At 44.0% G+C, this 23235-nt stretch overlaps 2 long non-coding RNA genes and 2 pseudogenes across 4 annotated transcripts; 2 read left to right on the top strand and 2 right to left on the bottom strand.

Moving 5' to 3' along the window:
• The first annotated feature begins 3954 nt into the window (after window positions 1-3954).
• LOC311584699 lies at window positions 3955-7756 on the top strand. Its single transcript, XR_014774971.1, has 3 exons — window positions 3955-4072; window positions 6932-7128; window positions 7632-7756. It is a non-coding gene; the product is annotated as an uncharacterized lncRNA (long non-coding RNA).
• Window positions 4083-6938, bottom strand: LOC311584697 (F-box/LRR-repeat protein 19-like; annotated as a pseudogene). Its single transcript has one exon. The product of its transcript is annotated as an F-box/LRR-repeat protein 19-like (transcript).
• Window positions 7584-22021, bottom strand: LOC311584698. The gene is made up of 4 exons (XR_014774970.1): window positions 22005-22021; window positions 10876-10963; window positions 7947-8083; window positions 7584-7745 (listed from the first exon to the last, which is right to left on the bottom strand). It is a non-coding gene; the product is annotated as an uncharacterized lncRNA (long non-coding RNA).
• Window positions 14265-15077, top strand: LOC311585039 (tumor suppressor candidate 2-like; annotated as a pseudogene). Its single transcript has 2 exons — window positions 14265-14295; window positions 14628-15077. The product of its transcript is annotated as a tumor suppressor candidate 2-like (transcript).
• Window positions 22022-23235: the final 1214 nt, after the last annotated feature.

The following is a 23235-nucleotide window of genomic DNA, read 5'->3' as shown; positions in this document are numbered from 1 at the left end:
TCCTCACAGACTACTGTGACATGCAGGGGCTTTCACAGGTCGATTACACACTAAAGGTTTTACTCTCTTTTGTAAGAAAACAGAAAGTGCAAAACCTTACCACACTGACTACATTTATGGGTCTCTCTGCAATATGATTTTTTTCTCATGATGACTATAACTGCTGCTACACACGTCTTTAACGCATTTCATACGTTTTCCATGCAGTATGTGTTCTTTTAGGTATTTGCAGGTAACTGTGTTGTAAAAAGGGTTTATTTATTACATTGGTTACATTTGAAGGTTTCTTTTCAATGTGCTCTGTTATACATTCTGAGATGACTGTGATATGAAAATGTTAAGAATAAGCAAAAGGAACTTGTCCTAAGTACTGCCTTTTTGTTATCAGCCTCCATTTAACCGCAGGGCAAAACTAAATTCAAGTTATGAGGCCCTAGAGGAGCTGGGGACTTCTCTATAGCTGAACAGCTTTCATTATTCATCTTCTGTTCCACAAAATATAGTGACTGTTCCTAGCCAGGGCTTCTGTTATTGATGTTTTATTTTGCAAAACATCAGGCCTATTCCTAACCACAAAAGAACAAATGGCTATGATTGGTTACACTGTAAAACCTACATTCTTTATCAGTTTACACAGATCAACTACATAAGGAAAGCCCCTATCCCTAAATCCTGATTGGTGGGAAAATGGAGCTGTGACTTGGCACAGATGTTTGTGGCTTTCCATCTTAAAGGTTCCATACCACTCTGGCTCTGGCCTGGAGGCAGAGCTAAGGTGTCACAGCTTAGCTTTCAGCTATATTTTGTGACCCAGACTTATCAGTAGCAGCTTGATTACAATAAGTTCTTATCTTTTGCATTGACCCAGTGTTTGAGTTGTGTTTCATCTCAGTGAACCCCATAACATAAAGGCTTTAACGCATTGCTTACATTCATAGAATTGTTCTCCAGTATCAGATTTTTCATAATGATGAAAACTATAGAAATGTTGTAAGTGCCATGCATGGGACAGCAAAACAGCTTTAGGACTCATGGAATATGGCCGACTGGTTGGCAAAACCATAATGAGTATGCCTCAGGGAGGCACTGGGGACAATGCACATTGAAATAAAAATAAATAAGTCATGAAAGACTACTTTTTTAGATAATTGAACCTTTCCTTGTAATAACAAAATGCAGTCTGTCAGTAAAAAGAAGCAACTAGCTAAAAAATTACCTTGCTTGCTTATACGTTGTTGATCTCTAACACATTGCTTAGTTGGGAATGTATGTGGGTTCTTGGGAATAATTTGTTTTCCTTGTCTGTAACATGTAAAAAGTTTTTCATGTAAAAATATTGGGGTATATATTGTTTTTCCATGACCATTCACTAAAAGAAAAATAGAATGTAATCAAATTATAATTTTATACTGCTTAGAAGGTGTTTGTTGGGATATGTAAGCTATAAGAAAAAAAAGTTGTTGGAGTTTGCCTTGCTTCATCCACCAAGTGTGTGTGTGTGTGTGTGTGTGTGTGTGTGTGTGTGTGTGTGTGTGTGTGTGTTCCCTACTTTTTATTCTTCTTCTTTGCTAGTCACAAGCAATACTGGCCCCCAGCTGCTGGCCAAAGGGAGAAATGATTATAGTAAATCAAGCTAGATTACATCAGAAAAGTCTGATGAGTGATCAATCAGTCACAAACTCTAAGTCCTGCCTCAGTTTACACTGTAGTGTTGAAGCTCGACTTCAGCAAAAATGTACAAAGGCTTCACCTTATTAAATATATTCATAAGGTTTCTCTCCAGTATGAATTCTTTCACGATGATGAAGACTACAGAAATGTGCAAAGGCTTTACCGTATTAAATACACTCACTAGGTTTCTCTCCAGTATGAACTTTTTAATGCCTTCGAAGATGACTGAGACATGTGAAGGCTTTACTATATTCGTTAAATTCATAGGGTTTCTCTCCAGCATGTGTTCTTTTATGATATTGGAAACTACTGTGATGTGCAAAGGTTTCACCATAGTAAATACCTTTAGAATATCTCTCCACAGTGATTTATTTCATACCTTTGAGGATGGCTCTGATGTCTGAAGGCTTTACCACATTGAGTATATTCAGACTGTTCCTCTCCCGTGTGACTTCTTTCATGCCTGCAAAGATAGTTAGAGCATGTGAAAGCTTTCCCACATTCATTACACTGAATTAAGTTTCCTCTGTGAATTAATTTTACAATTGGGTCTAATGGTAAAGAGGAACCAGATCTTAAGGTTTTATCACTTTGTATACAGTCGTGGTGTTCCCCTTCTCTACATGTTGAGTCTCTGAAGATACCTATGGTAGTGAGAGCATTTATTACATGGCTCACATTTATAGCATCGTTTTTCTATATGATGTTTTTCATATATTTGAAGAGAAATGGATAAACTCAGCTTTACCACACTGACTGCATTCACAAATTTTTCTATAGTGTAAGTCATACCACATTTGAAAAGTGAACCAGAACAAACATAAAAAAATTTCATTCTTAGTACTCATAGAGATTTTCTGCAGTGTGAGTTTGTGGAGGTTCACAATGATGTTGGAAAACCAATTATTTGTAAACTTGTATCACATTCATAAAGTCTAATCAAAGTGGGAACTCCTACATATCTCCTCATTGTTCTGGAGAGAGGTATGTTGCTTCTTTCAATATCCCTATGCTCACATGGCTAGTATCCATTCTGACATAAGATATACCCAGTAAGAAAAAAATGACAGGTTTCCACATTGTATTCAGTTTGATTCTTATTCCTCACAGACATGGTATGAGATCAGGGTTTCTCCACAACATTCACGATTGTCATAAACTGCCCTCTCACTGATCTTAGCAACATTACTACAAGTCTATGTCTAACACTAGCAGTGCTGTGGACTTTTTGCTTATAGGTTTTGGACACATACCTATCATATATTCAATGTGTATTCCTTTTGCAATATCTAAGTGGTATGAAACTAAACCGACTGGCAGTTCTACAGCACAGCTCTAATCGGACTACGATCCAAATAGTGACATCTGTTAAGTCTCTGTTTCATTGTTTCAGTTCTTAGATGAATGCCTTAAGAACACAAATCAGGGCTGGAGAGATGGCTCAGAGGTTAAGAGCACTGGCTGCTCTTCCAGAGGTCCTGAGTTCAATTCCTAGCAACCACATGGTGGTTCACAAACATCTATGATGAGATCTGGTGCCCTCTTCTGGTGTGCAGGTGTACATGCAGGCAAAAACACTGTATACATAATAATTAAATAAATTGAGGAGAAAAGAAAAAAAAAGAACACAAATCAGATTCCTGACATTGAGGTGCATGGTTTTGTAAGAATGTAATAATCATCACTGAATTTAAAGCAGTGGAGTTTTGGGTTTTTTTCATGTGTTTTTGTTCGTTTGTTTTTTGGTTTTGGGGTTTTTTGGTGTTTTTTTTTTTTTTTTTTTTTTTTTTTGCTTTTTGTTGTTTGTTTGAATATTCTGAGTTCTATAGCAAACTGTATTGTACAGACTTGGGGGTTTAGGGGTCCAGATCCACTGGGTCCCACACTTGCCCCTTGGTGGGGTGCTTTCTTCCCTCCCTCAAGTGCCCCCAAGGTCAAGCCTTTCTCCAACCCCAGGCCCACCCCTCCCATCTGCCTTTGGTCTGCCCAGCACCCCCCCCCCAACCCACGCACCTTCCTGTAACCTGAGGTATGTGGATGGATTCCCCTCCCCCACCCCCACGTGGTACAATCCAGTTCCCCCTGCCCTAAATTGAGTGGAACCTGGACCCAACTCCTCCCTCAGGCTCTCGAGACTCCACCCCCACACTGGAAGGAAAAGGGTAGAGAGAGGAGAGGTGCCAAGAGTCTGTTAACTAAGTTCCCACAGCAACTAAGAGGGTCTGTTTCCAGTCTTAGCACTGATTTCCGGAAAGGTCCATTGGCTGCTATTTCCATGGCAACCAGGAGTGGCAGTTCCCTGGGCAAATGGGACACAAGTGTCCATGACAATGAAAGAATGGGATGGGCCAAGCTGGAGGAGTCCCATCTTGCCCATCTTTAAGCTGACATCCCCCACCAGGTCAGAGTGGTGGAGCTGTTCAAGACAGTAATGCAAGAGAGCTGGGGGGTGGGACAGTCCAAACGGGTGCCCATTAGCCCAGGTTAGGTCAAGCTGGTCCCCTCACATCACAGTCCCCCAGATCAGAGATTCCCCTGGTTCAGTACAGATGAATGTTCAAGTATTGTGTAGAGAGCCAGGCAGGGGTCTGGGCTACCCCTCACCACTCCCCTGGGGCACGAGCTGAACAGCAGGTTGACTCGCAGCCCCCACTCCTTGTAATAGCTGCCAGAGTCAGGGAAAGAACTGAAATCTGGACAGAGGGGAGGGAGAGGGGTAACCCCACAGAGAGGGAACGAGCCCCACATCTGCTCCTCTCCCGGGCCCCAGTCCTGGCATTTCCTGGTTTATAGAGCCCCCTATCTAACTACTGGATCCCCAACTGCTCCTCTGGTTTCCCCTTTTTGGGCCCCCATCCCACCCAACTGGTCTTTGTTCCCTGAACCCTTGTTGGTCTGCTCTCTGCCCTCCCCGCACCCATCCATCACCTCCCACAGCCCCATGGCTCCCAGTATCCTGCCCCCTCACTCTTCTCTACTAAAGACTCGCACCTTCACCACCCCACCATCCCTTTGGCTCAGCACCTCCCCTGTACCTCTTGACCCACGCCCCCAAGGGGATGGACAACGAAGCAGGTGGAAGGCAGAGATGGGAAGCAAAGATCCCCAAAGATAACAGTGCAGGTGGGAAAGGGGAAGGCTGGCTCAAGACCCTGGGCAGAAATCCCAAGATATTAAACTGAGGAGTGTCAAGTCATGAAGAAAATAACCTGGCCTACCATTAAGGGGTGAAATGAGGGCAAGAGGTCCAGGAGCTCTTGCTGAGTCCTGGGGAATGGGGTATAGACACCCTACTAGTCGTCCTTGAGCAGTAGTTTCTACTCTGGGCAACAGAAGGGGCCAGGGGGCCCAGCAGCTGCCAAACAGAACAAGCTTCAGGTGAGAGCTGGTGGCAGGAGCACAGGTCCTGGCAGCTAAGACGTGGGCAGCAACAAAACAATGGAAGGCAGTGGTCCGTGAGGCGGTGACATCCAGTGAGATTGAGGTGCACCAGCATCTCCTGGAGAGAGGACGTGGGTGCTATAATGAGGTGGACACTGGGGTCTCCAACATGGGCGCAGTGACTCAAGTCGAGGGCACTGAGCTGGGGAGCATGGCACAATAGGAGCCTCAGGGAGGCATCTGTGAGCTCCAGGCCTGCAGGGAGAAGTTATGCCACCTGCAGTCCGCCTTGGCCCTGGGTTTGTCCAGTTTGGTGTGTGGTGGAGGCAGCGGCAGCTCACAAAGCTGGGAGTCTTTAACATCCTTAATCCAGTGGAGGTCCAAGAGCCTCAGTGTGGGCAGTGGGGTGGAGCCCAGGGAAGGGACGGGAGAGCTAGGACCACCCAGAAAGCACCAATTCCTGTAAGCCTTGCAGTCCGTTCAGAAGCCCATGAGCTGCTTTTTGTGGAGACACCTATCCAGCTGAGGTCCAGAGCACGTGGCTGGCGGCAAACCACTCCATTAAGCATGGGTGGGGTCAGTGGCTTCCTCCAACTTAGGTCCATCTGAGGCCACAGACGCTTGTTGTAGCACCAGCGGCTCCAAGTCCGGCAGACTCGCATGCAGACACATCGCTCTCAGGGTCCAAGGTGCTGGAAGACATGGAGCCATGCAGCCCGAGGCAGCAGCAAAGGCAGAGTGTCAGGCTCAGGGCTTGGGGGGGGGCACATAACTGTGGAGGCTATGGTGGTGGGGCAGGGCCCAGGGGCCAATAGAACAGTGGTCCCCCACTGCCAGGGCATTTAGCCCACCGCCAACCCATGGTTTTCCTTATTGCCAGAGCTGCCCCAGGCTGGCCAAAGGCCAATCCAGGCCTCCCCAGGAGCTTTGTCCTCACTAAGCGATGTGCCGTAGGAGTCTGAGTCTGTGTCTGAGTCCTAGGAGGAAGAAGAGGTATCAGGCACCAACTCCAGCAGCTCACTTGAAATGCTCAAGTTTCTCCCTCTGTGGTGATGGGGATGGCACTGCCGGGCCCTCAGCAGAAGCCATAGGTGGCTTGAGTTTCTCACAGTTCTCAGGAGGGAGCCCAGGGTGACAGGATGAGAATACCTGGCTGGGATTCAGAACCCTGGGGGCAGAAGGCCAGGGCTGCCTGGGTCTGCTCCCAGGAGGAGGCAGGCGTCTCCACCCACCAAGTGCCTCTCTTGGCCTCCTTTCACCTTTTTCTTGGGGTGAGGGTCTCATTCCCTGCCTCCCACTCCTTCTGTCTGAGGGCCCAGACACATCATCGGGGGAGGGCCAGCAGGTAAGGGTCCCTTTCTTCTGGGCAGAGGTGGAGGTGGTGGCTCCTCTGTCAGCTTCCATCCACCCCTCACCACTGTCAACCCTGTGGTGCCCTGGACCCTCACCTGCATCCTTGTCCATCCTTCCTGGTTACCTTGGGGGCACTCCCAGCAGTTGATGATCTCTGATTTGATAGCACCCTGACCCTTTCCCATCTTCAGGCAGCCAGGGTGGACGATCTCATTGCAGACTGTACACTCCATGAGGCTCAAACCAAACTTCTCTTCCTCTCCATGCACCTTCCTCCTTCCCAGCTTCCCCACACAGAAGGCACACAGCTGTGTGTGGGAGCACAGGCGCAGCGCACTGCCAAAGCAGGCAGGACTGCTTCATGCACCCGCCCTGCCGACGCCCCCAGTTTCTTCAGGTCTCCTCAGAAATGGCCGTCCCTGCACTCATTTCACACACGCACACAGCTGTGTGTGGGAGCACGGGCGCAGTGTACTGTCAAAGCAGGCAGGACTGCTTCATACGCCCGCCCCCCTGACGCCCACAGCTTCTTCAAGTCTCCTCAGAAATGGCAGTCCTCACACTCAGTTCACACACAGGCCTGGCAGTGGTGGCAGCAGGTTCAGCGTTGGAGCGCTCCAGTCCCCAGGCCCTAGCTACACAACAACATTGGGGATGTCAACACCATCGAAGGCTCACACGTGTCCCGGGAGCCAACTCTCCCTTCCCGGCAGCTCATGGCAGGTCAGCAGCCATTGGTGACAAAGGGTGAGAAACGCTCAGAACGCGGCTGTCCACGCCTCCTGAGGGCGCTTGGCCCCTCCCTCCTGCAGAGGGCGGGACAGCAGCAGGAGCGAGGCCCTCCCACGGCTGCTGCAAGGCCCTTCCAGGGGGAGGGGCGCTCAATCACTCAGCGACTCCAGGCCAACGGGGCTCCTGGTGCTCAGCTTCTGCCCAGGCCCTACTCAGTCCCAGATACGAATCTCAGCTCCCCACGCCCACCTCTCCCCAAAGCCCAACGACCCTTAACTGGCCCCTTCCCAGCTCTAACTGTCTAGCCGTCTAGGGAAAGATCCGGGGGGCCCCTACCATTTCTGGGGTTCAAACCACTCCCACTGCTGGTTCATGGGGGGCAGTCGCTGCAACCTGCCACCCTCCCCTGGGTCCCCCTGACCCACAGAGACAGGGTGCAGAGGGGGTCGGTTTTTTCGTTTTTTAACACTGTTGCTTGTCTTTAAAACTTGCAGGGCACATTACAATTTCTTCTGCAAGACATGTATCAGCTTGCACATGAAAATGATCCTCCATGTCTTCTAGACCTTGACAACGTTCTTCAATATTATGGTCTTGGAAATTGTAGCCTAAAGTAAAGTACCAGAAAATATATTATATATTATTGGAAATTATGAAAATTGAAGTTATTATATTGAGAGTTTCTGAGAACCATGCCTGATTTATTCACCTCATTCTTCCTCATTTTCACTTGAAATTACAGAAGAACATCAGTAGCAGAGAAACATTTCTCCCCTGACTTTAAAAAGCAAAAGATAATTCAGTCCTACCTATAGCAGCTTGGTTCCTGTAGGGCTCCAGCATCACATCCTTGTAAAGACTCTTCTGGGAAGGATCAAGCAAAGCCCACTCTTCCCGAGTGAAGTTCACATGCACATCATCATAGGCCACTGCATCCTAAAGTATGCTGTACTTGTGTACACAGAAAGCAGGGCACTGACATCACTGTACATGTCTGCATCATTGACAACATAGTCATGTAACTCTGGTGCTTCCTCCACTCATTTCCAGACACAAAAGTTCTAATGTAACCACCAAGTCATTTTAGAAGGAAACTGAATAATGAGGTTCATCTCCATCAAGGGCCAGCCTTGACACACACGTTAGTATTTGGACAGGACACAGTGTTGGCAAATTCCAAAGAACCATCTGATGCTTTATCAATTGAGCTATTTGGTTTTTCTGGCTCTTCTGCTGCCAAAGCCGCTCCTTAGCTAAGGAATCTATTGTTTAACAGCAGGTGGCTGTGACAGTTTCCTGATGTAAACAACAGGAGGTTGTAAAAAAAAAAACCTTAGTTTGCTTTTAAAGTAGTGGCTGACTTAGGCAGTCAACAGTGGCTTGCTGGAAGCTAGAAACCTGAAAAAGGCCAAGGAATAATTCTGGACTGGTTTTCTTATAGCTAGCTAGACAAGGAGAGGGGGGAAAAGAGGGGGAAAAACTTTACACGTACATTCATACAAGTAAAATAAACATGGGCTTTGACCAGCAGACTTCCACAAGCTTTCCTGTGGTGATGGCGTTGATTTTAGCAGTCTCTTTTGCAAAGAATGCAGCAAATCCAGGCCATCCTCAGGGGAGCCCGACCCAGGCTGTGGCTCTTCCACTGTATCAGCTCATGTAACAATGAGACATGCAGACAGGTTCATACACACAAGGGAGCTCCCAACTTTACACACGCACACACACACACACACACACACACACACACACGTGTAGACATTTAAACATGCGTACACATATCTATTCACATGTGAACATATGTACACAGACACGTAGTAAATGGGTAGAACAGGCTCTAGCAAGCCCCTCTCTCTTTTATTCTTGTCCTAGATTTTTATCCCCCATACACAATCATTACATACACACAATAGGACTATTGATTTTAAGTTATTTCATTAAAACTATATCTAACTAGACATTTTTTGCTCATTAAAGTTTAAATAGTTTTATCTATAAGCTCACTGAGTTCCAAGCAGAAGATTTATCTTTTTCTTATTTCATATGTACATTATGTGTTCCAAACAAGAGTTTTTGGTGTCAAGGTTGTTATCTAGAAACAGGTGTCTGTCTGGTCTTATATAGAAAACCATTCGTTCTTTGTTTTTATATTCATATGGTCTTTCTTATTGTGGTAACACCTAGAACGCAACCTGGACTAAACCTAGCATGAATGCATTCCCTTGATCATTAATGTTTCAGTCTTGTTTTTCTTTCTGGTGTAACTCATGTGGTTCACAGAACTCCTAGCATTTTTTTGCCAATTTGTAGGAGAGCTAGAAGTTACTTGAATCTATTCAGAAATCACTATCAGGAACTATATAATCACCTTCATAAGATTATGCAGGAAATCCGCATAATGCATTATGCCTGACACAAGAGAGAAGCATGGAAAGACAGTATAGCAACAGGAAGCAGTTTTGAGGCAAATTCACTTAGGCTTTTCCTAAACCAGGGATACAGCTGTGAAAAATGAGTGGGCTGCGTCCAGAGGCTCACAGGCTTGCTTTTGCCAATCCTGCATAGCTCTTGGCATTTGTCATTTCTGTGCCCTTTGAACAGGAAATAGCCTTGCAAGGGAAATGCCAATTAACAGACATAGAGAGAGAAGCACACAGATCACACATCAGAGAAATTGTAGGAAAAATTACTAACTACAGAAATGATGGGCAAGCTGGGTATACTTTCTCATGCCTTTAATCCCTGCACTCAGGAGGCAGAGGCAGGTACCAGCCTGTTCTATGCCATGACTTCCAGGACAACAAGAAGTACATATTAAGATCCTGACTCCCTTGGAAAAAAATCAAACAAAAAAGACCAAAAGAACTCAGAGGTCTTTCCTGAAGTTCCTACAAAGAATTATACATTCACTCTGTTCGATATTCATTTTCCATAACCCTGAGGTACCCTCAGTTTACACTGTAACAAATAGTAAGACTTTACTAAAAGGGAATGCATGTTTAAACATTTATAAATGAACAGAAGGAATTAATAGCAATATAAATGTAATAAATATAAATAGCAATATAAATAAACAAAATAGGGCAGGAGAGATGGCTCACCAGTTAAAAGCTCTTGCTGGTATTGAAGATAATTGAGGTAAGCTGGGCATTGGTGGTATACGCCTTTAATACCAGCACTTGGGAGCCAGAGGCAGGCAGATCACTATGAGTTCGAGGCCAGCCCAGTCTCCAAAGTGAGTCCATGACAGCCAAGGCTACACAAAGAAATACTGTCTTGAAAAACCAAAAATAAAAATAAAAAATAAAATAAGAAAAAGAAAAGTGAAAAAAAATAATTGAGGTCAATTGTTGTTATTTACATGGGCTCACAAATATTCATTATTCCAAGTTCAGGAGTTCTGACAGCAGTGAAGAGGAGGCACACATGATATACATGTTCATGCATGCAGGAAAAATACTCATATTCATTCAAAAATTCAGAACAAACACATGTAGGAAGAATGTCACCTGCAATGCAATGACTCAGAAGGCTCAGGTCATATTAATATCATGAAGACATGTCATCCTAAAAAACAGAATACATTCTGCCAAATTTCAAAATTCAAGATGTGGATGAAGATCAGCACAACAGCATATGCTTCCTTGTACAAAAATCTACATTCCAAGAACTTCCACTAACTTTATTTAAAAAAAAAAAAGGGCGCTAGAGAGATATTCAGAGGTTAAGAGCACTTACCGTTCCTCCAGAGGTCCTGAGTTCATTTTCCAGCAACCACATGGTGGCTCACAACCATCTATAATGTGATCTGATGCTCTCTTCTGGCCTGCAGATGTACATGAAGGAAGAGCACTGTATACATAATAATAAATAATACATCTTTTTAAAACAATAAAAAACAGCCAGACATGTTGGCCCACATCTAATCCCAGCACTCTGGAGCCAGAGTCAGGTGGATCTCTTTTTGATGCCTGTCTGGTCTACATACTTTCAGGAAAGCTAGGATTATAGAGAGAAACTTTGTTTTCAAAAACAGAAACAAAAACAACAAATTTAAAAATATAAAAACACCAGCAAATTAGCTTAGCATTTGGTAGCAATTGCTTCTACTGTATCTTATGTGACTTAGCGATAGAGTCTATACTGTTGCAGGCATGACAGCATGAGAAGGAAGCTGACTGATCAGTTTCAACCACAGCATAGTACAAAAAGAACAAGAAATGGACTGAGTCTATAGTCAACCAAATTTCATCCCCAATAAGGAATCTTGTTGAATGGTTATTAATATTTATAATTTTAATATAATCAGTGCTTATTCCTTAACCAAAACACCACACAGAGAGACTAGGATCTGTATAATTAGCAGAGAGCATAATACTAAGCAATAATTACTCTTTCCTAAGTATCCAAGCTAGTATAGCTTCCTGCCATTCGGATTTCCCACATTATAATAGCTTTTTACTGTCTCCTAGGTCCAGTTCATTTCTCCTGGTGTTGCCTGGTCCTCTGCACAGGCATCCTTCCTTTCCTTCCTGATCTTTCTCCTCCCCTCCCTGGACCAGGATGTCCTACCTAGTCTCTGTTACTGCTCAGCACTGGCTAGTTGACTTTTACTGGCAATAAAGAGAACAAATGGTGACACAACTTGACACAAACTTGACACCAGAGATACTTGAAATAAACATCACAATGCAAACTAGATAGTGGGGTAGAGAAATCAGCATTTGAATGAACAGGAGTAAACTATACACAATACACCAACAGAATCTAGAAAGGCTCCTCCTACAAAAGCATCCATAAACTCCCCAAAGAAAGCCACAAAGGCCAGACAAGTGTTCAAAGACAGCCTCTAATCTAGGAGCTTTTTTACTCAAACAACTGCATTCTCACCCTGGTCACTATAGGCTTATGGTCATCATGTGATGCAAATGCATTTAGTCTAACTGTAATGATCCTAATAATCTGCAACAGCCTGTTCACTGTCCAAATGCCCAAAGCAACAGCCTGTACACTGTCCAAATGCCCAAAGCAACAGCCTGTACACTGTCCAAATGCCCCAAGCAACAGCCTGTTCACTGTTCAAATGCCCAAAGCAACAGCCTGTTCACTGTTCAAATGCCCCAAGCAACAGCCTGTTCACTGTTCAAATGCCCCAAGCAACAGCCTGTTCACTGTTCAAATGCCCCAAGCAACAGCCTGTTCACTGTTCAAATGCCCCAAGCAACAGCCTGTTCACTGTCCAAATGCCCCAAGCAACAGCCTGTTCACTGTCCAAATGCCCAAAGCAGCAGCCTGTACACTGTCTAAATGCACAAGGCAACAGCCTGGTCACTGTCTAAATGCACAAGGCAACAGCCTGGTCACTGTCTAAATGCACAAGGCAACAGCCTGGTCACTATCTAAATGCCCAAAGCAACAGCCTGTACACAGTTCAAATGTCCAGAGTGGTTCTGACAAATTATGACAATCTCTTGATTGACACATCTTATAAAATCATTACATGAGTTTAATCTTTCCAACACACAATGGCACAGAATAGTCCTTCTCATTCCAGTAAACAGGAATGTGTACCCAGTGAGGGGAGATTAGACCAAAGCAAGAAACTCCTCAGGGCAAACACCAAATCCTGCAGCGCTGTCTCACACACATGGATCTTCACATCAAAGGGCTTAGATGACCTATTCCTGCACCTTTTCATACATCCCTCAGTTTGGCTACTTCCTCTCCCTATCTGCATCTCTCCATGCAGATTTCTCAGTGGCTTAGGTGTCTCAACATCTTGTTTGTGGTCTCAAAATGCAACTCAGGCTTCATCATCACAGCTTCTATGCAGTGAACTCTCACAGTCTCCTCACTAGGACTATGAAGCTGCCAAACATAAATAGCTGGGACATTGCTGAACAGAAACCACAGAGGAAAAAGCCGGGCGTGGTGGCGCACGCCTTTAATCCCAGCACTCGGGAGGCAGAGGCAGGCGGATCGCTGTGAGTTCAAGGCCAGCCTGGTCTACAAAGTGAGTCCAAGACAGTCAAGGCTACACAGAGAAACCCTGTCTCGAAAAACCAAAACCAAAACAAAACAAAACAAAACAACAACAACAAAAAGAAACCACAGAGGAAGAATCTTTGAATCTTGCATCTTTCTTGTTTCCAGAACCAGCACAATAAGGCGATCCTGTCAGATTGGCTTCTATGTTGGGATGGACCCTGCCAATCGTGGACCACAGTAGCAGCAGGTTTTATATGAAGTTTCTTCCTGGGACTAGGAATCACTTTGCATACTCTTTCCATTACTTTAAGGCTTAGCAGGAGGAAGTACTGCCCTTAAGGCACCTTGTAAGACTTCCAATCCAGATCAAGGGCCCTCTTTCTTTTCTCCTTGAAAAGTCCTGCCTGTTTCAGCATCTGACTGCCATCTGAAACTGCTTAGTGCTGTTTTTCTCTACAAACCGCAGACTTTGTATTTACTTCTGGCCCATGTTTTGCTTTTTTTTTTTTATTGTAGTCCTGAGTGAGTCACAGGTACTAACCATTCAAAAGAGTCAATGTTCCATCTAAGAATCAGCCCACTGATTTTCAATTCTGTCTCAGGACATGAGCAGAATAAGAAACATTTTGGGAAATATCACACAAATGTCCTCTAGCGAAATTTTTCCTGGGGTCTATTTTCTGCTGAATCCCTATGACCTTAACTTCCTCTGTCTGCACTACTCAAAACACTCTGACCTTCCAGGTCCTACAAGAACAGCCGATTAAGCTCGATTTCTGATATTTTCACATTCCTCCCAAAGAGAATGTCCCAGGATCTGTCTAACATCAAAATCATTTTTTGTGTACCATTTTTCGTTTTAACTTGCTCTATCCTCTAATAAAAAGCATCTAAGGTAGTAAGTGGGAGTTTGGAATGGTTCTGTCAGATCACAGTCCATAATTTTGGGAGCTCAGGATAGAAACAGGCTAGAAAGTCAAGGAAAACAGCATGGACAAACATTGTGTCCTGGCTTGCTCTCTTGCAGGGTCACCGTGGCCCAGGCTTAGGGATATTGCCTCAGTGGAAGAGCCTTCTCAAATCAATCGTCAGTCACACAATCTCTCACAGACACAATAACCAGACATTCTGATGCGAGCATGCCCTCAAATGAGGCTCCCTCACAGGACTGTGGGGTCTGAAATGTTGAGAACTGAAGCTAAATAGGGAACAGAGACATTAATATGTGAGAAAGTTTGAAAAACCCCCAAATCAATGTATTAGCCATATCAATCACTGAATTAACAAAAACTCAAACATTGATGACTAAAACTGGAAAATACAGACTTGCCAAGAAATGAGAGGCAAACCTTTAGGACCAAGAGACAACTAAAAATGTTCCTCCACAGAGAGTTCCCAAACTAACAAAAGCTAAAGGAACTCATAATACTCAAAATCAAGTAAATAGATAACAAAGAGAAGAAAACAGCAGCTGCGGCACCTGTGAGTCGAGGCTGGGGCAGGGCATGGTCGCACCCGCCACACTGTGAGAGCCAACATAGGCAGCTCCAAAGCTCGGGCACTCTGGCCCTTTGCCTCGGCTACTGGGGCGGCGGCCCTAAGGCAATGGGCGCTGAGCAATCTTTGGTGCAATGTCGAGCCCGAGCCTCCCTTCACATTCACGCGTCACGGCTCCATGTTCTATGGTAAAGATGGGGATCTAGCTCACGAGTTCTATGAGGAGACAACTGTCACCAAGAACGGACAGAAGCGAGCCAAGCCGAGGCAGATATATAAGAATCTGATTCCTCAGGGCATCGTGAGGCTGGATTCCCCAGGCCCAAATCCATGTGGATTTCCCCCGTGTTGCTCTATGAAGTGTGAGCCTGTGGCATGGCAGACACAAGCACCCACTGCCCCAGCAAGAAACTCTCAGGATCAAGGTGTAGCTTTTGTTCAGGAGTCCAGGCTGATGCCACAACTTAAACTAATCAACGTTGGATGAGAAAAAAATACAAAAAAAAACAAAAAAACAACAACAAAGAATCAATGAAACAGAGTTGATTCATAGCCAAAAAACCAAAATAAACTAACTCTTATCCAAACTAAAACACAGAAGAATATGCAAATTTAAAAAATAGGAATCAAAAAGGACATATAAGCAGACAATGAGGAAATCCTGAGACTAGTTAAGGACACACCTTAAAAACGTGTACTCCAACAAATTGGAAAATATAAAAGAAATGGATAGTTTAATTAATAGGCAACTCTTAGCAAAGTTAAATCAAGACCAGGTAAACAACTTAGGTAGACCTATAACCCCTAGTGAAACAGAAAAAATCATTACAGGACTCCCAACCAAAAAAAAACCTAGGACTGAATGGTTTTAATGCAGAAATCAACCAGACATTCAGAGAAGACTAACACCTATTCTACAAAACAGAAACAGAAGGATTATTACCCAATTCATTTTAAGAAGCCATAGTTACCTTGATACCCAAAGCACATAAATATTCAAAAAAGAAAGAGCACTGCTGACCAATTTCCATCATGGACATAGATCAAAAAATACTCAATAAAATATTTGCCAACTCAATCAAAGAACAGATCAAAAAGATCACACACAATGTTCAAGTAGGCTTCATCTGAGAGATGCAGGGATAGTTCAACATACAAAAATCAATAAATGTAACCCACCATATAAATAAACTGACAGAAAAAAAGAAAACCACAAAGGATCATCTCATTTGCCACCTACCAAGCCTTTGACAAAATCCAACACCAATTCTTGATAACAGTCTTGGAGAGATTAGGGATACAAGGGACATACCTGTTGTGCTTAATTTATCAGTATGGCCTAATAATGTTATTATTAGGCCTATAATTATCATTATGGTGGTATTTTCTAACCCACTAGCAATGAGTCAAGACACAGACACCTGTTATATTTTAAAATAGCTTTAGTTAACCTTGGGCAGGGCAGATATTAAATCCCTAAACTACTTCTAATGCCATCTTCTAATAATTTCTATCAAGCTACCTCCCACCCATAATCCCAATTACTTGCTAATTTTCAGCATCTGGACCAAATCTGCATCCTCACTGGCCATATGCTTCTCCTTCACCCAACCCATGGCGCAGTCTTCTTCCTCCTCTCCTCTCCCAAGGTCCCTTCTCGCAAGATTATCTCGGTCTCACCAAAGCCCGGGAACCTTAGCCACGCCCATCCATTTGCACTGCCCAGGGGTGATGGCCTTTTATTGGTCAAACAGGTTAGGCTCTTAGGCAAGATACAAGCAGGCAAGCAGTAATTAGCATCAAAATACACCAGACCCACCTGCAAAACAGACCTAAACATAATAAAGGGAATCTGCAGCAAGCCTATAGCCAACATCAAATCAAATGGAAAGAAAGTAAAAACAACTCCATTAAAATCAGGAACAAGACAAGGCTGTCCATTCTCTCCACATCTATTCAATATTTTATTTGAAATTCTAGCTGGAGTCAGCTGAAAGAGATCAAGAGAGTAGCAGATCTTATAAAACTTGAGTTCTGAAAAGCTGTCAAGTCCCCAGGCAGACACAGGAAACTGAACCTGGAAACTGCAGAACAAACACTGCCCTTAACTGCTGAGTCACATCTCCTGCCCTTTAGTGGTTCCTTAAGTAGCTACTGTGGACTCTTAAATCAATGACGAGTGAGTCAGAAATGATGGAGCACTAAGGACGCTTTCTTAGAGCATACGAGGAGTGACAGCTCAGGAAAGACAATCACACAGAAGTGGGGTGACAAAGAGAAGTCAAGAAGCTTGGCAGCGAGAGGCTCAGGTTATGAAAGATATTTGCCCAGAGTTATGTGCCTGAGGGCTTTACAAGCATGAAAACAATCTGAAATAGTATGTAGAAAGAAAACAGTAAGCCTATGCAGAAATTAATGAACTAGAGAGAGACTCAAAGACAGTACAATGGTTCAACATAACAGAACTGTTTCAGTGCAGAGACTAAAGTCCTAACAAAGCATCGTTCACCTAATTCAAACTGTAAAAGTTAATTTATATGTATTAGAGGTAGAGCTAACATGAGGATACTGCAAGATTTGACAAGGACTTCAGTGCTACTTTGTGCAGTGCTGTGGAAAGTCGTACATACATAAACCACAACTGAAGAAGACATGATGAGTTCCCAGAAACAAGTGACTAAATCAGCCTCCTACATGATACAGCTACGACACACAGCAAGCAGCTGCTGACTGAAGCAGTAAGAGTTTCCGCCAACAGTGTCTGAGGACTGCACAGATTAACACGGAATTCTCCTTTCCATCGGCAAACTGTATACTAACGCCAAAAGGAGAACACTGCATAAAAAACCAAAAAAAAGAAACAATAGAAAGTCCTCATGCAAAACTGGTTTTTACCTCAAAGCACAAAGCAGGTGAGCCCAAACAAATATATGCAAAAAATTAAAAAATCATAGAGCAGTTGCCAGGATCTACACAGACACAGAGATCATCTCTAAGTAACACAGAAATGGAAAAATTGAGTTCACACCAAGAATGCAAGGCTGTTTCAACACCTACAAATGAATCTATGTAAGACACCAAATATGTAGACTCAGTGAAAGTAGGAAAATGGCTATGTCAATAGATACATTAAAGCCCTATTGTAAAATATGACATTTTCTCAGTATAAAACCTCTCAAGAGAGCTGGGCGTGGTGGCGCACGCCTTTAATCACAGCACTCTGGAGGCCGAAGCAGGCAGATCAATGTGAATTTGAGGCAAGTCTGGTCTACAAAGAGAGTCTAGGACAGCCAAGGCTACACAGAGAAACCCTGTCTCAAAAAACCAAAAAAAAAGAAAAAAGAAAGAGAAACCTCTCAAGATATGAGGACAGAAGGAACATACATCAGAATAGAGACAGGAGCCGGGCGTGGTGGCGCACGCCTTTAATCCCAGCACTCGGGAGGGAGAGGTAGGCGGATCACTGTGTGTTCGAGGCCAGCCTGGTCTACAAAGTGAGTCCAGGATGGCCAAGGCTACACAGAGAGACCCTGTCTCGAAAAACCAAAAACAAAAAACAAAAAAAAAAAAACCAGAATACAGACAGACACAAAGCTAAAGCCAACAGTGTAAAAAAGGACAACTGGAATAATTCCACTCTAATCAGGACTAACTCAACACAGTGCATCAGTGAGTACATGGTTCTCTGACAGAGAAAATTTTAAGGGGACAATAGAGTAAGAAAGCAAATGGATCTCCTTAAAGGAAAAAACAGCAACAACAACTCAGCCCAACAGTGGTGGCGCATGCCTTTAATCCCAGCACTTGGGAAGCAGAGGCAGGTAGATCTCTGTGAGTTCCAGGCCAGCCTGGTCTACAAAGTGAGTCCAGGACAGAGAAGGCTACACAGAGAAATCCTTTTGGTTTGAAAAACACAATAATAATAATAATAATAATAGGAAGAAGAAGACCTCAATCAAACCACTCACACTGTCTTCAGACATCTTGAACTACATAGCAATACCATTAACAATGTCAAAAACAGCTATGGAGACTGAAGAGGAGGGCAGAGTCATCAGTGGTCACATCCCAATTTGGATCCTGTGTGCTACAATCCAAATCTGTCAGATATGCCCACTGAAGCCATACTGGAAAGACTATTTTTAGTAATAGAAGCTTTTCTGGTTTAATATGAGGGTAATTACACAGGGGGGAAAATACGCAGATTATACTTGGAACATGACTAAAGCAAATGATAAGGAAGGTCACAGGCCCTAAAAAGGAATCCACCATGACATTTGCTACACACACAAATGGCTCAGTTAACACCCAAGACCAGGTGCAGCTTTCAGTCTGGGTCAGAGACTTTATTTTCAATGTGCAACAGTTATTTCAGAGACTCGAAACTAATCAAATACAGGAAGCTACTGAATGCTTAATGTACTGCTTATAATGGGAAATCCATTTTACCACGTCTAACATTATTCTCAGTGAAAATTTCCAGAATTATTAATGAAACAGAATCTTGCAAAATCAATTTCCTGTCCTGTTCCTATTGTCACTTCAAAGCCACCACACACCATGCTCAATCTGTCTAACATACCTGGATCATTTGCTGCAATCTCTGTCCTCATTATCTAGGTAGGGCTCTTAGTTGTCACTCACAGGTGAGCAGATCTGGCTGAGCAGTGGGAGACCTGCCCATGAGAAAGAGGTGCAAAGCACTTTCATGGAACAAAACTGAAAGATGCTAGCACCTGCCAAAAGGATGACCATGAAGGAAAGAGAACATATCATAAAAATGTCTCTTCTTCACTGAGGATTTCACTTAGTCTATGAGATGTGAGACTCACTCACACACAGTTTACACACCTGCAGAGCCATTTTCCCAGATAGCCTGAGGAAGGAAGACTGCAAGAAAACTGGACTCTGACCCACAGAATCCAGACTGCTGCACCACTACAACAGGAGGTCTCTGAAAAAAATCCCGGAGGCCAGGGTCCAGGCATTCCCACTCCTGCAAGAAGTCTACAGTGGAAAAAAAACCTCAGTGTTAACAAGCCATGAGTTTAAAAACAAGAGTTTGGCCACATGTGCACAGACACAGTGATTTCCTTGAACCAAGGAGACAATTTTCTGATTTAAGTCAGCAATCATAATCACTCAAAAGGTATATCTTAATTTTGTTGTAATCTTTAGTGAGTTTTCTATCTATAATAACAGTGTGGCCTGGTATCATGCTCTCATAGCATGCATAGTAGGCTGGGCTCTCAAAGAGACTAAGGACAAAGGGCTACCTGAAATTAACATATTAAAGGAGACATTTTTGGAGAGGTAATTTCTTGCTGCCTGGTTCCTCTGTAACCCCTAGTCTCTCCTCCCTTCTCTTTCTGTCCCCCATCTCCTCCCCTCTCGGTCCTCTCATGAGCTGGTTCAGTCTGGACCCTTCTAGATACATCTGGCTGTTTTCTCCCTCATACTGTAAAGCCCAAAATTGACCTACAAATACCACCTGCCCAAGAACCAGATTAGCTACCTGGAATGCTGGGAGTTGTAGTTCTTCAAAAATAACAAAGCCACATGGGAAAGTATGGTGGCATATAGGTTTGTATTCATAAGCCCCTGTAGTTTTTGACCAAGGTCCATTTCTTGGTCAATATTTACTATTTATATTAGTACCTGCTCAAGTGTAGGGGGCCACCCTTAGTGGCTCTTGGCTAAAACACAGGCAATTCCACCTTGCCTGTAGGCTCCATTTTCTACACTTCTGTTTAGCTTGTAGCAAGCTGAGGGTCAGCCCAAGGCCACACCACTCGGTCCCTAACCCTTGTTTGCCTTATCTCTGCAGCTGCATTCCTCAGAACTTACCTCCCTATCCTTGAAGTTTTTACTACTGAGATATATAGCAGAGCATCCTCATTAGCTCCTAGGAACCCACTTGCTTATCACCTCTACAGCTACATTCTCTCAAAGTTTACTCCCTTAGCTGGAAGTTTTTACTATCGAGCTAGAGAGCAGAACAGCTGCCATTATGTTTCCATAGCAACCCTGCCCTTGCCTCTCTGAGACCCTATAAAAACCCTGTGAAATTTTTCAATAAAGAGGGTTTGATCAGAATCCAGACTGTCCCTCATTTCTTCGTGTCTCCCTGTCCTGTCTCTTTTTCGATCCTGCATCCCCCTCCCAGGTTCCATTTGAAGACCCCACGGGCCAGGGCACTCAAGTGGTGAAACTGGTTTTTCTCCCGGGAATCTCAGGATGAACACAGCATAGAATAAACCTCAACCATACCCTGGAGCAGTCAGATCTTCAGTTTTCATCAGACCCAAGGTATAACATTAATAACTAAGCATTGAAGACACAGTTCTGAATGCTGTGCTCACATCCAAGATGTCCAACCATAACTATGGTGCTTTATAAAGTATATTTTCTGATTCAATCAAATCTGCAATGGTTCCACACATGACCAACATATACAAAGCTTTCTGTGGATGCCTATTCCACAGGACAAAGGACACACTCTTGAATAGGCAAATAGAGGAGCAGGGGAGTTAAGAAAGCATGGGTGAATTTGAATTCGAGATTTGTAACTGCTATAGCAGTGAACCCGGTGTGCAAATACACATACTGCAAATGCTCCATGAGATGATTTTATGAAAATTATTTTGGCAACCATAAAAGAAATTTTTAAAAAACTCACAATAAACCCCCTACTCGACAGTGGTAAGATATCTTCAAGAGAATTGTGATAGTGGCATCCTTAAGAGCAGGAGGCAAAGGCAGGGGGATCACTGTGAGTTCAAGGCCAGCCTGGTCTACAAAGTGAGCCTAGGGCAGCCAAGGAAACACAGAGAAATCCTGTCTTGAAAAACCAGGAAAAAAAAAAAAGGCAGCTGAGGAAATCGACGCTGCTGCTCTTCCTCTGTTTCCCATGCCACAACCCCTCTGACTTGGGAGGGTCCAGGGCCATCAGGCTGCTGTTCTTGCCGCTGTGATGCAGACTGGTAACTGTCCCAGGCCGGCAGCCAGGAAACTGCGTCTGAGGAGAGTTGTTAGGTTTCTGTAAACAACCTGCCCCCACATGCTGCCCATCCACAGAAGGAAATGCATATTCATAAAGACCCAGCCACTATCCCTCAGTTCCAGTCACATGGTTCCCCTAAACCTTTTCAAGGGCCACCCAGATTTTTTCTCTTCCTTGTCACTCTCCTGGTTTTTAGTGTCCCTGCCCTGCAGAAATTGGTCCCTCACACTCTTTCTCAAGTTGCAGGCCACACAGCTCTGTAGGCTCAGTTCTCTCAACCAATATATTTTATTACAACTTATTAACCGAACCTACATCACTTATAACCTGGCTAATCAAAACAACAGGAAAAGAGGATTAAAGGACACAGCAACAATACCGTAAGGATATTAGTTCCGAGGAATGATTCTCCTGGTGTAATCAGCAGGATTTCTTCTGCTGGAACCTGGAGTAACCAGAACCTGGAACCTCAGCAGGAGCCGGAGCCCCAAGCCTTCCCTCCAGCGGTTCTCTCTAGAAGGGTCTCAAAGTGGAGCGTTGAACAGCCAAAACTACCTCAAGTCTCCCAAGGCCCTGCCTGCAGTTCTGGGCTCCTTTATATATCTCCTCCCAGAATCTGTTCACGGGATCTTTTCAGCTGGCAACAATCAAGCTCCAGCACAAGGTGGTTAGTCTTCTAGTGGATTAACCTCACCTGTTCTCTTACAAGATAGTTCCTATCCCACACTTGGGATCAAACAGTTTTATCTCTCCTTCACAGCTCCAACAGTCAGGCTGCCCTGGCTCTGCCCTGCAAGCCTCCCAGCGTTCTTGCTGCCAGCCTAGACCAGAACTGGGTCTAGTAGGCTGCTGCACCCCAATATCTGAGCCCTATAGTGAATTCTGAACCCTTCATATAAAAGATAGGCAGCCTAACTTGTAAGCTTGTAATACAAGCCTTCTAGGCTAAAAAAATGCAGAGTAGCCAAGCGTGCTGGTGCACGCCTTTAATCCCAGCACTCAGGAGGCAGAAGCAGGTGGATCGCCGTGAGTTCGAGGCCAGCCTACTACACAGAGAGGCCCTGTATCGAAACCACCCCCCCAAAATGCAGGGCAAAAGACATCCAACACCCTAATTCCAATTTCTTTTGGTCTCATTCACAAAACAAATTATTTACCAAAAAAAAAAAAAAAAAAAAAAAAAAGGACTAAAGGCCAATCACAACCATAGCTGTATCCCCTAAAGAGAGCAATTTAAATAATATCCAACATTGAAAACACAGTGTCATGAAGATAAGCACAAGTAAAATGGTTGATGGGTATGGAAATTCGAGGAAATGAACAAAGGAACTGAGGACAATGTAGGATAAGAAAACTGCTGGGAAGCCGGGCGGTGGTGGCGTACACCTTTAATCCCAGCACTCGGGAGGCAGAGACAGGCAGATCACTGTGAGTTCAAGGCCAGCCTGGTCTACAAAGTTAGTCCAGGACAGGCAAGGCTACACAGAGAAACCTTGTCTCGGAAAAAAAAAAAACCAATAAATAAATAAATAAGGGCTAATATAAAAATATATAAAGGAAAAGCCTTTGTATATACTGTGTAAGGGCACCAGATATTATCTAACACCCCT

The sequence above is a fragment of the Acomys minous genome, assembly GCF_964271855.1.
Source record: "Acomys minous genome assembly, chromosome: 15".
In the NCBI taxonomy this organism is placed as follows: Eukaryota; Metazoa; Chordata; class Mammalia; order Rodentia; family Muridae; genus Acomys; species Acomys minous.
Note: the sequence above shows the minus strand (reverse complement) of the source record. Positions and strands in the feature narration are given on the sequence as shown.